Source organism: Oncorhynchus mykiss, chromosome 9 (assembly GCF_013265735.2).
Source record: "Oncorhynchus mykiss isolate Arlee chromosome 9, USDA_OmykA_1.1, whole genome shotgun sequence".
NCBI classification, from domain to species: Eukaryota; Metazoa; Chordata; class Actinopteri; order Salmoniformes; family Salmonidae; genus Oncorhynchus; species Oncorhynchus mykiss.
In genome coordinates this window covers 2,473,242-2,491,094 of record NC_048573.1, presented here as the reverse complement: position 1 = coordinate 2,491,094, position 17,853 = coordinate 2,473,242, and positions in this window count along the sequence as shown.

Below are 17,853 nucleotides of genomic sequence, written 5' to 3'. Positions count from 1 at the left end.
CACACTATTGGAACTCTCACTATTGGAACTCTCACTATTGGAACTCTCACTATTGGAACTCACACTATTGGAACTCACACTATTGGAACTCTCACTATTGGAACTCTCACTATTGGAACTCTCACTATTGGAACTCTCACTATTGGAACTCACACTATTGGAACTCACACTATTGGAACTCACACTATTGGAACTCACACTACTGGAACTCACACTACTGGAACTCACACTATTGGAACTCACACTATTGGAACTCACACTATTGGAACTCACACTGTTGGAACTCACACTGTTGGAACTCACACTGTTGGAACTCACACTGTTGGAACTCACACTGTTGGAACTCACACTATTGGAACGCACACTATTGGAACGCACACTTTTGGAACGCACACTGTTGGAACTCACACTGTTGGAACTCACACTGTTGGAACTCACACTATTGGAACGCACACTGTTGGAACTCACACTGTTGGAACTCACACTATTGGAACTCACACTATTGGAACTCTCACTATTGGAACTCTCACTATTGGAACTCTCACTATTGGAACTCTCACTATTGGAACTCTCACTATTGGAACTCACACTATTGGAACTCACACTATTGGAACTCACACTATTGGAACTCACACTACTGGAACTCACACTACTGGAACTCACACTATTGGAACTCTCACTATTGGAACTCTCACTATTGGAACTCACACTATTGGAACTCACACTATTGGAACTCACACTATTGGAACTCACACTACTGGAACTCACACTACTGGAACTCTCACTATTGGAACTCTCACTATTGGAACTCACACTATTGGAACTCACACTATTGGAACTCACACTATTGGAACTCACACTATTTGAACTCTCACTATTGGAACTCTCACTATTGGAACTCACACTATTTGAACTCCCACTATTGGAACTCACACTATTGGAACTCTCACTATTGGAACTCTCACTATTGGAACTCTCACTATTGGAACTCACACTATTGGAACTCTCACTATTGGAACTCTCACTATTGGAACTCTCACTATTGGAACTCACACTGTTGGAACTCACACTGTTGGAACTCACACTATTGGAACTCACACTATTGGAACTCACACTATTAGAACTCACACTATTGGAACTCACACTATTGGAACTCTCACTATTGGAACTCTCACTATTGGAACTTTCACTATTTGAACTCCCACTATTGGAACTCACACTATTGGAACTCTCACTATTGGAACTCTCACTATTGGAACTCTCACTATTGGAACTCACACTATTGGAACTCACACTATTGGAACTCTCACTATTGGAACTCACACTACTGGAACTCACACTACTGGAACTCACACTATTGGAACTCTCACTATTGGAACTCTCACTATTGGAACTCACACTATTGGAACTCTCACTATTGGAACTCTCACTATTGGAACTCACACTATTGGAACTCACACTATTGGAACTCACACTATTGGAAGTATCATGCTCCCCATGTACCGACTGTGGAAGACAACCACATGACTAAGCCTAAATCTGGATTGTATTCATGATATTTAGCGCCCTCAGTCCTGATCTTTTGGATTAGGTCAGTTATTTCCTCAGAATGATCAGGAATGTAAGTACAGCATTCAGCACCAATAACAGCACATCTACCCTCTTGTGCGGACAGAAGATAATCAAGGGCCAAACGATTTTGCCACAGTACGAACGGCAACCATCTCAGCTGTTATTACCTCAAGACTCTCACCTGTACTATTAGCTAGTATTTCCAAAGAGCTAACCATATTAATAACTTTCCGTGCAATTTTAGAAATACCATAAGATTAAATGCAATCACAAAGAATCTCTCCATTTCTGTAATCACACATTCATGACGGTGTGAAAAAGGAGAATTCACAGAATGTCTTACATGGGGTACCACATATCCCAAATAACACCCTTAAATAACACAACACTAAAAACACGACCCTAACCACACGACCCTAACCACACGACCCTAACCACACGACCCTAACAACACGACCCTAACCACACGACTCTAACAACACGACCCTAACACACGACCCTAATAAAACGACCCTAACAACATGGCCCTAATAACACTACCCTAATAACACTACCCTAATAACACTACCCTAATAAAACTACCCTAATAACACGACCCTAACAACACGACCCTAACAACATGACCCTAACAACATGCCCCTAACAACACGCCCCTAATAACACTACCCTAATAACACTACCCTAATAACACGACCCTAATAACGCAACCCTAATAACACTACCCTAATAGCATGACCCTAATAACAAGACCACAATAACACGACCCTAGTAATACGACCCTAATTACACTACCCTAACAACATGCCCCTAATAACACGACCCGAACAACACACCCCTAATAACACGACCCTAATAACACGACCCTAACAACATGCCCTTAATAACACGACCCTAACAACACACCCCAAATAACACGACCCTAATAACACGACCCTAACAACATGCCCCTAATAACACGACCCTAATAACACGACCCTAACAACATGCCCCTAATAACAAGACCCTAATAACACGACCCTAATAACACGACCCTAATAGCACGACCCTAATAACACGACCCTAATAACACTACCCTAATAACACGACCCCAATAACACTACCCTAATAACATGCCCCTAATAACACAACCCTAATAACACGACCCCAATAACACGACCCTAACAACATGCCCCTAATAACACAACCCTAATAACACGACCCTAACACCATTCCCCTAATAACACGACCCTAATAACACAACCCTAATAACACGACCCTAATAACACGACCCTAACAACACACCCCAAATAACACGACCCTAATAACACGACCCTAACAACACACCCCTAATAACACGACCCTAATAACACGACCCTAACAACATGCCCCTAATAACAATACCCTAATAACACGACCCTAATAACACGACCCTAATAGCACGACCCTAACAACACTACCCTAATAGCATGACCCTAATAACACGACCCTAATAACACTACCCTAATAACACGACCCTAATAACACTACCCTAATAACACAACCCTAATAACACTACCCTAATAGCACGACCCTAACAACACTACCCTAATAACACGACCCTAATAACACTACCCTAATAGCATGACCCTAATAACACGACCCTAACAACATGCCCCTAATAACAAGACCCTAATAACACTACCCTAATAGCATGACCCTAATAACACGACCCTAATAACACGACCCTAATAACTCAACCCAAATAGCATGACCCTTGCCACAACTTTTGTAACCAGGAATAGACATAGGATCCACAGATAAAGTAAGTCCCATTAGGAGCTATCATACCATAATTGATGATATTACCGAAGGTATTGGCACTAAAAGTAGTCCTAGTGTTACCATTAGTGTTATCACTGAGAGTCAATTCAACAGACATTAGACATTCCTCAACCTTAGAACTGTCACAGGCAGATACTAGGTCTGTTGTCTGATCAGACTCACTCTGTACTACCATGACAAACATGTCCTGGTGCAGCTGAGACAGATCCCGAGAGAGTGACCTATTAAAACATACCCACCCAACAGGGGCAGGTGTAATAACTAGGTAAGGTGGTCTCTGAGTAGTGTCATTGGTTAAACACACCCACCCAACAGGGGCAGGTGTAATAACTAGGTAAGGTGGTCTCTGAGTTGTGTCATTGGTTAAACACACCCACCCAACAGGGGCAGGTGTAATAACTAGGTAAGGTGGTCGCTGATCAGTGGTAATCTCAAATGAAGGAAGGTACATATCACTCCAAGATGTCAGCTCCACCCCCAACTCATCCACATGCTGTTGGATGGACACACTTCCAGGAGCATCAGGCCTCCTCCAGCACCTATCTGTAGAACTAGGTACTCTCGCATGTTCATAATCAACATTCTTACCCCAATTAGTGACCCAGTCTGTAATACCTACCTGTTGCAAGCAAACCACCATAGTCCCTGTACCCAGGAACACCAAGGTAGTTGTTCTGTAGCACTCGCATCTGTAGCCATGAAATGATTTGAAATGCTGGTCATGGCTCACATCAACACCATCATCCCAGACACCCTAGACCCACTCCAATTCAAATACCGCCCCAACAGATCCAAAGATAACGCAATCTCTATTGCACTCCCTTTCCCATCTGGACAAAAGGAACAGAATGCTATTCATTGACCACAGTTTAATGTTCAACACCATAGTGCCCTCCAACCTTATCACTAAGATAAGGACCCTGGGACTGAACACCTCCCTCTGCAACTGGATCCTGGACTTCCTGATGGCCTGCCCCCAGGTGGTAAGGGTAGGTAACAACATATCCGCCACGCTGATCCTCAACACAGGGGCCCCTCAGGGGTGCGTGCTCAGTCCCCTCCTGTACTCCCTGTTCACCCATGACTGCATGGCCAAGCCCGACTCCAACACCATCATTACGTTTGCTGATGACACAAGGGTGATAGGCCTGATTACGAATGACATTGAGACAGCCTATAGCGAGGAAGTCAGAGACCTGACAGTGTGGTGCCAGGACAACAATCTCTCCTTCAAGATGGGCAAGACAAAGGAGATTATTGTGGACTACAGGAAACTGTAGTCTGAGAATGCCTCATTCATATCGACGGGGCTGAAGTAGATCGGGTCGAGAGCTTCAAGTTCCTTGATGTCCACATCACTAAGAAACTTTCATGGTCCAAACACACCAACACAGTCGTGAAGAGGTTATGACAGCGCCTCTTCCCCCTCAGGAGACTGAAAAGATTTGGCATGGGTCCTCAGATCCTCAAAGCTCTGCAGCTGCACCATTGAGAGCATATTGACTGGCTGCATCGCTGCCTGGTATGGCAACTGCTTTGCCACCTGCCGCAACGTTCAACAGAGGGATTACCCACGTACGGCCCAGGACATCACTGGGGCCGAGCTCCCTGCCATCCAGGACCTCTATACCAGGCAGTGTCAGAGGAAGGCCCAAAAATGGTAGGCCTCCAGCCACCCATGTCATAGACTGTTCTCTCTGCAACTGCATGGCAAGCTGTACCAGAGTGCCAGGCGGAACCAAAAGGCTCCATAACAGCTTCCACCCCCAAACCATTAGACTGCTGAACAGCTAATCAAATGGCAACCTGGACTATTTACACTGACCTCCTTTTACCAACTAACTATATGGTAATGGCTCTACCCACACAACACTGGACTCTACCCAGACTACACTGGACTCTAAAAACACACTACACTGGACTCTACCCACACAACACTGGACTCTACCCACACTACACTGGACTCTACCCACACTACACTGGACTCTACCCACACTACACTGGACTCTACCCACACTACACTGGACTCTACCCACACTACACTGGACTCTACCCATACTACACTGGACTCTACCCACACTACTATGGACTCTACCCACACAACACTGGACTCTACCCACACAACACTGGACTCTACCCACACACTACACTGGACTCTACCCACACTACACTGGACTCTACCCATACTACACTGGACTCTACCCACACTACACTGGACTCTACCCACACTACACTGGACTCTACCCATACTACACTGGACTCTACCCACACTACTATGGACTCTACCCACACAACACTGGACTCTACCCACACTACACTGGACTCTACCCCCACTACACTGGACTCTACCCACATTACACTGGACTCTACCCACATTATACTGGACTCTACCCACACACTACACTGGACTCTACCCACACACTACACTGGACTCTACCCACCCTACACTGGACTCTACCTTTACAATACATTGGACTCTACCCACACACTACACTGTTTTCCGTTTTAGGGCCACTATTGTGTTCACTATATATTTTACCTCTTGGGGATGTCATTCGAAAACATAATGTTAACTTACATTGCCATGCGGATGACACACAGCTGTACATTTCAATGAAACATTGAAAAGTTGCCCTCGCTAGAAGCCTGTGTTTCAGACATAAGGAAGTGGATGGATGCAAACATTCTACTTTTAAACTCGGACAAAACAGAGATGCTTGTTCAAGGTCCCGAGAAACAAAAAATATCGTCTGTTGAATCTGACAATTAATCTTAATGGTTGTACAGTCATCTCAAATAAAACTGTGAAGGACCTCGGCATTACTCTGGACCCTGATCTCTCTTTTGACTAACATATCAAGGCTGTTTCAAGGACAGCTTTTTTCCATCAACGTAATATTGCAAAAATCTCCCTACACTGGCTTCCTGTCAAGGCAAGGGCTGATTTAAAGGTTTTCCTGCTAACCTACAAAGCATTACATGGGCTTTTTAATTTAATTAGATTTTTTATTTCACCTTTATTTAACCAGGTAGGCTAGTTGAGAACAAGTTCTCATTTACAACTGCGACCTGGCCAAGATAAAGCATAGCAGTGTAAACAGACAACAACACAGAGTTACACATGGAGTAAACAATAAACAAGTCAATAACACAGTAGAACATTTTAAAAAAAGAGTCTATATACATTGTGTGCAAAAGGCATGAGGAGGTAGGCGAATAATTACAACTTTGCAGATTAACACTGGAGTGAAACATGATCAGATGGTCATGTACAGGTATAGATATTGGTGTGCAAAAGAGCAGAAAAGTAAATAAATATAAACAGTATGGGGATGAGGTAGGTAAATTGGGTGGGCTATTTACCGATGGACTATGTACAGCTGCAGCGATCGGTTAGCTGCTCAGATAGCAGATGTTTGAAGTTGGTTAGGGAGATACAAGTCTCCAACTTCAGCGATTTTTGTAATTCGTTCCAGTCACAGGCAGCAGAGAACTGGAAGGAAAGGCGGCCAAATGAGGTAATGGCTTTAGGGATAATCAGTGAGATACACCTGCTGGAGCGTGTGCTACGTGTGGGTGTTGCCATCGTGACCAGTGAACTGAGATAAGGCAGAGCTTAACCTAGCATGGACTTGTAGATGACCTGGATGACCTGGAGCCAGTGGGTCTGGCGACGAATATGTAGCGAGAGCCAGCCGACTAGAGCATACAGGTCGCAGTGGTGGGTGGTATAAGGTGCTTTAGTAACAAAACGGATGGCACTGTGATAAACTGCATCCAGTTTGCTGAGTAGAGTATTCAAAGCTATTTTGTAGATGACATCGCCGAAGTCAAGGATCGGTAGGATAGTCAGTTTTACTAGGGTAAGTTTGGCGGTGTGAGTGAAGGAGGCTTTGTTGCGGAATAGAAAGCCGACTAGATTTGATTTTAGATTGGAGATGTTTGATATGAGTCTGGAAGGAGAGTTTACAGTGTAACCAGACACCTAGGTATTTATAGTTGTCCACATATTCTAGGTCCGAACCATCCAGGGTGGTGATGCTAGTCGGGCGTGCGGGTGCAGGCAGCGAACAGTTGAAAAGCATGCATTTGGGTTTACTAGCGTTTAAGAGCTGTTGGAGGCCAGGGAAGGAGTGGTGTATGGCATTGAAGCTCGTTTGGAGGTTAGATAGCACAGTGTCCAAGGAAGGGCCAGAAGTATACAGAATGGTGTCGTCTGTGTAGAGGTGGATCAGGGAATCGCCCGCAGCAAGAGCAACATCATTGCTATATACAGAGAAAAGAGTCGGCCCGAGAATTGAACCCTGTGGCAACCCCATAGAGACTCCCAGAGGACCGGCCAACATGCCCTCCGATTTGACACACTGAACTCTGTCTGCAAAATAGTTGGTGAACCAGGCAAGGCAGTCATTAGAAAAACCGAGGCTACTAAGTCTGCCGATAAGAATATGGTCATTGACAGAGTCGAAAGCCTTGGCCAGGTCGATGAAGACGGCTGGTCTTTTATCGATGGCGGTTATGATATCGTTTAGTACCTTGAGCGTGGCTGAGGTGCACCCGTGACCGGCTCGGAAACCAGATTGCACAGCAGAGAAGGTACGGTGGGATTCGAGATGGTCAGTAACCTTTTTGTTGACTTGGCTTTCGAAGACCTTAGATAGGCAGGGCAGGATGGATATAGGTCTGTAACAGTTTTGGTCCAGGGTGTCTCCCCCTTTGAAGAGGGGGGTGACTGCGGCAGCTTTCCAAACCTTGAGGATCTCAGACGATATGAAAGAGAGGTTGAACAGGCTGGTAATAGGGGTTGCGACAATGGCGGCGGATAGTTTCAGAAATAGAGGGTCCAGATTGTTAAGCCCAGCTTATTTGTACGGGTCCAGGTTTTGCAGCTCTTTCAGAACATCTGCTATCTGGATTTGGGTAAAGGAGAAGCTGGGGATGCTTGGGCGAGTAGCTGCGGAGCTGTAGGCCGAGGTTGGAGTAGCCAGGAGGAAGGCATGGCCAGCCGTTGAGAAATGCTTGTTGAAGTTTCCGATTATCATGGATTTATCGGTGGTGACCGTGTTACCTAGCCTCAGTGCAGTGGGCAGCTGAGAGGAGGTGCTCTTGTTCTCCATGGACTTTACAGTGGCCCAGAACTTTTTGAGCTACATGATGCAAATTTCTGCTTGAAGAAGCTTGTCTTTGCTTTATACTGACTGCGTGTATTGGTTCCTGACTTCCCTGAACAGTTGCATATCGCGGGGACTATTCAATGCTATTGCAGTCCGCCACAGGATGTTTTTGTGCTGGTCGAGGGCAGTCAGGTCTGGAGTGAACCAAGGGCTATATCTGTTCTTAGTTCTGTATTTTTTGAACGGAGCATGCTTATCTAAGATGGTGAGGAAGTTACTTTTAAAGAATGACCAGGCATCCTCAACTGACGGGATGAGGTCAATATCCTTCCAGGATTCCCGGGCCAGGTCGATTAGAAAGGCCTGCTCTCAGAAGTGTTTTAGGGAGCGTTTGACAGTGATGAGGGGTGGTCGTTTGACTGCGGACCAGTAGCGGATACAGTCAATGATGCAGTGATCGCTGAGATCCTGTTGAAGACAGCGGAGGTGTATTTGGAGGGCTGGTTGGTCAGGATAACGTCTATGAGGGTGCCCTTGTTTACAGATTTAGGGTGTTACCTGGTGGTTTCCTTGATGATTTGTGTGAGATTGATGGCATCTAGCTTAGATTGTAGGACTGTCGGGGTGTTAAGCATATCCCAGTTTAGGTCACCTAACAGAACAAACTCTGAAGCTAGATGGGGGGCAATCAATTCACAAATGGTGTCCTGGGCACAGCTGGGAGCTGAGGGGGGTCGGTAGCAGGCGGCAACAGTGAGAGATTTATTTCTGGAGAGTAATTTTTTAAATTAGTAGTTTGAACTGTTTGGGTATGGACCTGGAAAGTATGACATTACTTTGCAGGCTATCTCTGCAGTAGACTGCAACTCCTCCCCTTTTGGCAGTTCTATCTTGACGGAAAATGTTATAGTTGGGTATGGAAATCTCCGAATTTTTGGTGGCCTTCCTAAGCCAGGATGCAGACACGGCAATGACATCAACAGAGTTGGCAGAGTGTGCTAAAGCAGTGAGTAAAACAAACTCAGGGAGGAGGCTTCTGATGTTGACATGCATGAAACCAAGGCTTTTTTGATCACAGAAGTCAACAAATGAGGGTGCCTGGGGACATGCAGGGCCTGGGTTTACCTCCACATCACCCGCGGAACAGAGGAGGAGTAGTATGAGGGTGCGGCTAAAGGCTATCAAAACTGGTCGCCTAGAGCGTTGGAGACAAAAAATAAAAGGAGCAGATTTCTGGGCGTGGTAGAATATTTTCAGGGCATAATGCGCAGACAGGGGTATGGTGGGGTGCGGGTACAGCGGAGGTAAGCCCAGTCACTGGGTGATGATAAGAGAGGTTGTATCTCTGGACATGCTGGTTGTAATGGGCGGCAGGGTAGCCTAGTGGTTAGAGTGTTGGACTAGCAACCGGAAGGTTGCAAGTTCAAAACTCCCGAGCTGGCAAGTCTGTCGTTCTGCCCCTGAACAGGCAGTTAACCCACTGTTCCTAGGCCGTCATTGAAAATAAGAATTTGTTCTTAACTGACTTGCCTAGTTAAATAAAGGTAAAATAAAAAAAATAAAATAAAAAATGGGTGAGGTCACCGCATGTGTGGGAGGTGGGACAAAGGAGGTGTCAGAGGTATGAAGATTGGAATTAGGGGCTCCATTGTATACTAAAACAATGATAACTAACCTGAACAACAGTATACAAGGCATATTGACATTTGAGAGAGACATACAGCGAGGCATACAGTAATCGCAGGTGTTGATTGGGAGAGCTAGCTAAAACAACAGGTGAGACAATAACAGCTAATCAGCTAACAACAACAGCAGGTAAAATGGGGATGACTAGGCAGAGAGGGTCAGATTAACTACACACAGAGCCTGAGTTCGCGGCTGGGGCCGACAGATAAAACATAAATATACAGAATGGAGTACCGTGATTAATGGACAGTCCGGCAGGCATCAGCTATGTAGCCAAGTAATCACAGTGTCCAGGGGGCAGCGGTAGATGGGACAGGGAAGCCGTCACTACGCTAGCGACACAGCATTTAAAGATAGTAGCCTGGGGGTGGTAGGTCTGCTCAGGGTTGGCAGGGAGATGTGCCTGGCTCACTGCTAACTGGTGCTTGCTTCGTGGAAGTGTCGTTAGCCAAGGTCCAGAGTTTACAGCAAGGATCCGGTGCTAGCAGACCAGGTTCCGGAGCTAGCAGTTAGCAGACCGGGGCTAAACAAGCTAGCAGTTAGCAGACCAGGTTAGCAAGCAAGCAGTTAGCAGGAGCTAGCAGTTAGCAGACCAGGTTAGCAAGCAAGCAGTTAGCAGGGGCTAGCAGTTAGCAGACCGGGTTAGCAAGCAAGCAGATAGCAGATCATGTCAGTATTCCAGTCGTAGGGGATCTGCAGGGTTCTATGCCCCGTACCAGCTGTAGAAGGGGTTCGGATATTGTAGCCCAGGAGTATGCTTCGGTGGTAGCACAGGAGCTCTGGCCGGGCTAGCTTCAAGCTAAGTGAATGGAATTGCTAGCCAGGAGTAGCCATCCGGGGTTGTGGTTAGCTAGTTGTGAAGATCCAGATGAAAATGTTCAGTTTGCGGTGGGAATCCGGGGATAAAAATAATAGGTCCGTTACGCTCTGGTTAGAGTCGCGTTGTTCGAACTGGCAAGAGCTTTCCGAGCTAAAGGTTAGCTGATGACCGCTAGCAATGGATTGCTGACTGATAGCTGGTAGTTAGCTGGCTAGCTTCAGTTGAGGGATTCCAGATCCGAAGTAAATATTTATACAAGGGACACGGCAGGAAAAAGACGTCTGACTGCTACACCACTCGGCCTTGTCTCAGGATGGTAAGTTGGTGGTTGAAGATATCCCTCTCGTGGTGTGGGGGCTGTGCTTTGGCAAAGTGGAGGGTTATATCCTTCCTGTTTGGCCCTGTCTCGGGGTTGCATCGGATAGGGCCATAGTGTCTCCTGACCCCTCCTGTCTCAGCATCCAGTATTTATGCTGCAGTAGTTTATGTGTCGGGGGGCAAGGGTCAGTATGTTATATCTGGAGTACTTCTCTTGTCTTATCCGGTGTCCTTGGTGAATTTAAGTATGCTCTCTCTTATTCTCTCTTTCTCTCTTTCTAACTCTCTCTCGGAGGACCTGAGCCCTAGGACCATGCCTCAGGACTACCTGGCATGATGACTCCTTGCTGTCGCCAGTCCACTTGGCCATGCTGCTGCTCCAGTTTCAACTGTTCTGCCTGTGATTATTATTATTTGACCATGCTGGTCATTTATAAACATTTGAACATCTTGGCCATGTTCTGTTATAGTCTCCACCCGGCACAGCCAGAAGAAGACTGGCCACTACTCATAGCCTGGTTCCTCTCTAGGTTTCTTCCTAGGTTTTGGCCTTTCTAGGGAGTTTTTCCTAGCCACCATGCTTCTACACCTGCATTGCTTGCTGTTTGGGGTTTTAGGCTGGGTTTCTGTACAGCACTTTGATATATCAGCTGATGTACGAAGGCCTATATGAATAAATTTGATTTGATTTGACTTGACTTTACCCACACTAAATTGGACACTACCCACACTACACTGGACTCTACCCACACTGCACTGGACTCTACCCACACTGCACTGGACTCTACCCACACTGCACTGGACTCTACCCACACTACACTGGACTCTACCCACACTACACTGGACTCTACCCACACCACACTGGACTCTACCCACACTACACTGGACTCACACACTCAAACACTCACACACACTACACTGGACTCTAGAAACACACTACACTGGACTCTACCCACACACTACACTGGACTCTACCCACACACTACACTGGACTCTACCCACACACTACACTGGACTCTACCCACACACTACACTGGACTCTACCCACACACTACAATGGACTCTACCCACACTACACTGGACTCTAACCAAACTACACTGGACTCTACCCACACACTACACTGGACTCTACCCACACTACACTGGACTCTACCCAAACTACACTGGACTCTATCCTCACACGACACTGTACTCTACCCACACTACACTGGACTCTACCCAAACTACACTGGACTCTACCCACACTACACTGGACTCTACCCAAACTACACTGGACTCTACCCACACTACACTGGAATCCACCCAAACTGCACTGGACTCTACCAACACACTACACTGGACTCTACCCACACACTACACTAGACTCTACCAACACACTACACTGGACTCTACCCACACACTACACTGGACTCTACCCACACACTACACTGGACTCTACCCATACTGCACAGGACTCTACCCACACTACACTGGACTCTACCCACACTACACTGGACTCTACCCACACTACACTGGACTCTACCCACACTTCACTGGACTCTATCCACACACTACACTGGACTCTACCCACACTACACTGGCTTCGATCCACACACTACACTGGAATCTACCCACACTACACTGGCTTCTATCCACACACTACACTGGACTCTACCCACACTACACTGGACTCTACCCCCACACTTCACAGGACTCTACCCACACTACACTGGACTCTATCCACACTGCACAGGACTCTACCCACACTACACTGGACTCTACCCACACTACTCTGGACTCTACCCACACTACACTGGACTCTACCCACACTACACTGGACTCTACCCACACTACACTGGACTCTACCCACACTACACTGGACTCTACCCAAACTACACTGGACTCTACCCACACTTCACTGGACTCTATCCACACACTTCACTGGACTCTACCCACACTACTCTGGACTCTACCCACACTACACTGGACTCTACCCACACTACACTGGACTCTACCCACACTACACTGGACTCTACCCACACTTCACTGGACTCTATCCACACACTTCACTGGACTCTACCCACACTACTCTGGACTCTACCCACACTACACTGGACTCTACCCACACTACACTGGACTCTACCCACACTACACTGGACTCTACCCACACTTCACTGGACTCTATCCACACACTACACTGGACTCTACCCACACTACTCTGGACTCTACCCACACAACACTGGACTCTACCCACACTACACTGGACTCTACCAACACACTACACTGGACTCTACCCACACACTACACTAGACTCTACCAACACACTACACTGGACTCTACCCACACACTACACTGGACTCTACCCACACACTACACTGGACTCTACCCACACTACACTGGACTCTACCCACACTACACTGGAATCCACCCAAACTACACTGGACTCTACCCACACACTACACTGGACTCAACAAACACACTACACTGGACTCTACCCACACTTCACTGGACTCTATCCACACACTACACTGGACTCTACCCACACACTACACTGGACTCTACACACACCTCACTGGACTCTACCCACACTACACTGGACTCTACCCACACTACACTGGACTCTACCCACACTACACTGGACTCTACACACACCTCACTGGACTCTACCCACACTACACTGGACTCTACCCACACTACACTGGACTCAACAAACACACTACACAGGACCCACAAATTCATACACTCACACACACTACACTGGACTCTACCCACACTACACTGATCTCTACCCACACTACACTGGACTCTACCCACACCACACTGGACTCAACAAACACACTACACAGGACCCACAAATTCATACACTCACACACACTACACTGGACTCTACCCACACTACACTGATCTCTACCCACACTACACTGGACTCTACCCACACTACTCTGGACTCTACCCACACTACACTGGACTCTACCCACACTACACTGGACTCTACCCACACTACACTGGACTCTACCCACACTACACTGGACTCTACCCAAACTACACTGGACTCTACCCACACTTCACTGGACTCTATCCACACACTTCACTGGACTCTACCCACACTACTCTGGACTCTACCCACACTACACTGGACTCTACCCACACTACACTGGACTCTACCCACACTACACTGGACTCTACCCACACTTCACTGGACTCTATCCACACACTTCACTGGACTCTACCCACACTACTCTGGACTCTACCCACACTACACTGGACTCTACCCACACTACACTGGACTCTACCCACACTACACTGGACTCTACCCACACTTCACTGGACTCTATCCACACACTACACTGGACTCTACCCACACTACTCTGGACTCTACCCACACTACACTGGACTCTACCCACACTACACTGGACTCTACCAACACACTACACTGGACTCTACCCACACACTACACTAGACTCTACCAACACACTACACTGGACACTACCCACACACTACACTGGACTCTACCCACACACTACACTGGACTCTACCCACACTACACTGGACTCTACCCACACTACACTGGAATCCACCCAAACTACACTGGACTCTACCCACACACTACACTGGACTCAACAAACACACTACACTGGACTCTACCCACACTTCACTGGACTCTATCCACACACTACACTGGACTCTACCCACACACTACACTGGACTCTACACACACCTCACTGGACTCTACCCACACTACACTGGACTCTACCCACACTACACTGGACTCTACCCACACTACACTGGACTCTACACACACCTCACTGGACTCTACCCACACTACACTGGACTCTACCCACACTACACTGGACTCAACAAACACACTACACAGGACCCACAAATTCATACACTCACACACACTACACTGGACTCTACCCACACTACACTGATCTCTACCCACACTACACTGGACTCTACCCACACCACACTGGACTCAACAAACACACTACACAGGACCCACAAATTCATACACTCACACACACTACACTGGACTCTACCCACACTACACTGATCTCTACCCACACTACACTGGACTCTACCCACACCACACTGGACTCAACAAACACACTACACTGGACTCTACACACACCTCACTGGACTCTACCCACACTACACTGCTCACACACTCAATTACTCACAAACACTAAACTGGACTCTACCCACACACTACACTGGACTCTACCCACACACTACACTGGACTCTACCCACACACTACACTGGACTCTACCCACACTACACTGGACTCTACCCACACACTACAATGGACTCTACCCACACTACACTGGACTCTAACCAAACTACACTGGACTCTACCCACACACTACACTGGACTCTACACACACTTCACTGGACTCTACCCAAACTACACTGGACTCTACCCACACTACACTGGAATCCACCCAAACTACACTGGACTCTACCCACACACTAATGTGGACTCTACCCACACACTACACTGGACTCTATCCTCACACTACACTGGACTCTACCCACACACTACACTGGACTCTACCCACACACTACACTGGACTCTACCCACACTACACTGGACTCTACCCACACTACACTGGACTCTACCCACACTACACTGGACTCTACCCACACACTACACTGGACTCTACCCACACACTACACTGGACTCTACCCACACTACACTGGACTCTAGCCACACTACTCTGGACTCTACCCACACTACACTGGACTCCAACAATACACTACACTGGAGTCTACCCACACACTACACTAGACTCTACCCACACTTCACTGGACTCTATCCACACTACACTGGACTCTACCCACACTACACTGGAATCCACCCACACTGCACTGGACTCTACCCACACTACACTGGACTCTACCCACACTACACTGGACTCTACCCACACTACACTGGAATCCACCCACACACTACACTGGACTCAACAAACACACTACACTGGACTCTACCCACACTACACTGGACTCTACCCACACTACACTGGACTCTACCCACACTACACTGGACTCTACCCACACACTACACTGGACTCTACCCACACTACACTGGACTCTACCCACACTACACTGGACTCTACCCACACTACTCTGGACTCTACCCACACTACACTGGACTCCAACAATACACTACACTGGAGTCTACCCACACACTACACTAGACTCTACCCACACTTCACTGGACTCTATCCACACTACACTGGACTCTACCCACACTACACTGGAATCCACCCACACTGCACTGGACTCTACCCACACTACACTGGACTCTACCCACACTACACTGGACTCTACCCACACTACACTGGAATCCACCCACACACTACACTGGACTCAACAAACACACTACACTGGACTCTACCCACACTACACTGGACTCAACAAACACACTACACTGGACTCTACACACACTACACTGGACTCAACAAACACACTACACTGGACTCTACCCACACTACACTGGAATCCACCCACACTACACTGGACTCTACCCACACTACACTGGACTCTACCCACACTACACTGGACTCTACCCACACTACACTGGAATCCACCCACACACTACACTGGACTCAACAAACACACTACACTGGACTCTACCCACACTACACTGGAATCCACCCACACACTACACTGGACTCAACAAACACACTACACTGGACTCTACCCACACTACACTGGACTCTACCCACACTACACTGGACTCTACCCACACTACACTGGACTCTACACACACCTCACTGGACTCTACCCACACTACACTGGACTCAACAAACACACTACACAGGACCCACAAATTCATACACTCACACACACTACACTGGACTCTACCCACACTACACTGATCTCTACCCACACTACACTGGACTCTACCCACACCACACTGGACTCAACAAACACACTACACAGGACCCACAAATTCATACACTCACACACACTACACTGGACTCTACCCACACTACACTGATCTCTACCCACACTACACTGGACTCTACCCACACCACACTGGACTCAACAAACACACTACACTGGACTCTACCCACACTACACTGGACTCTACACACACCTCACTGGACTCTACCCACACTACACTGGACTCTACCCACACCACACTGGACTCAACAAACACACTACACAGGACCCACACATTCATACACTCACACACACTACACTGGACTCTACCCACACTACACTGAACTCTACCCACACTACACTGGACTCTACCAACACTACACTGGACTCTATACTCACACTACACTGGACTCTACCCAGACTACACTGGACTCTACCCACACTACACTGGACTCTACTCACACACTACACTGTACTCTACCCACACCACACTGGACTCTATCCAGACTACACTGGAATCCACCCAAACTACACTGGACTCTACCCACACTACACTGGACTCTACCCACACTACACTGGACTCTACCCATACTACACTGGACTCTACCCACACTACACTGGACTCTACCAACACTACACTGGACTCTACCCACACTACACTGGACTCTACCAAC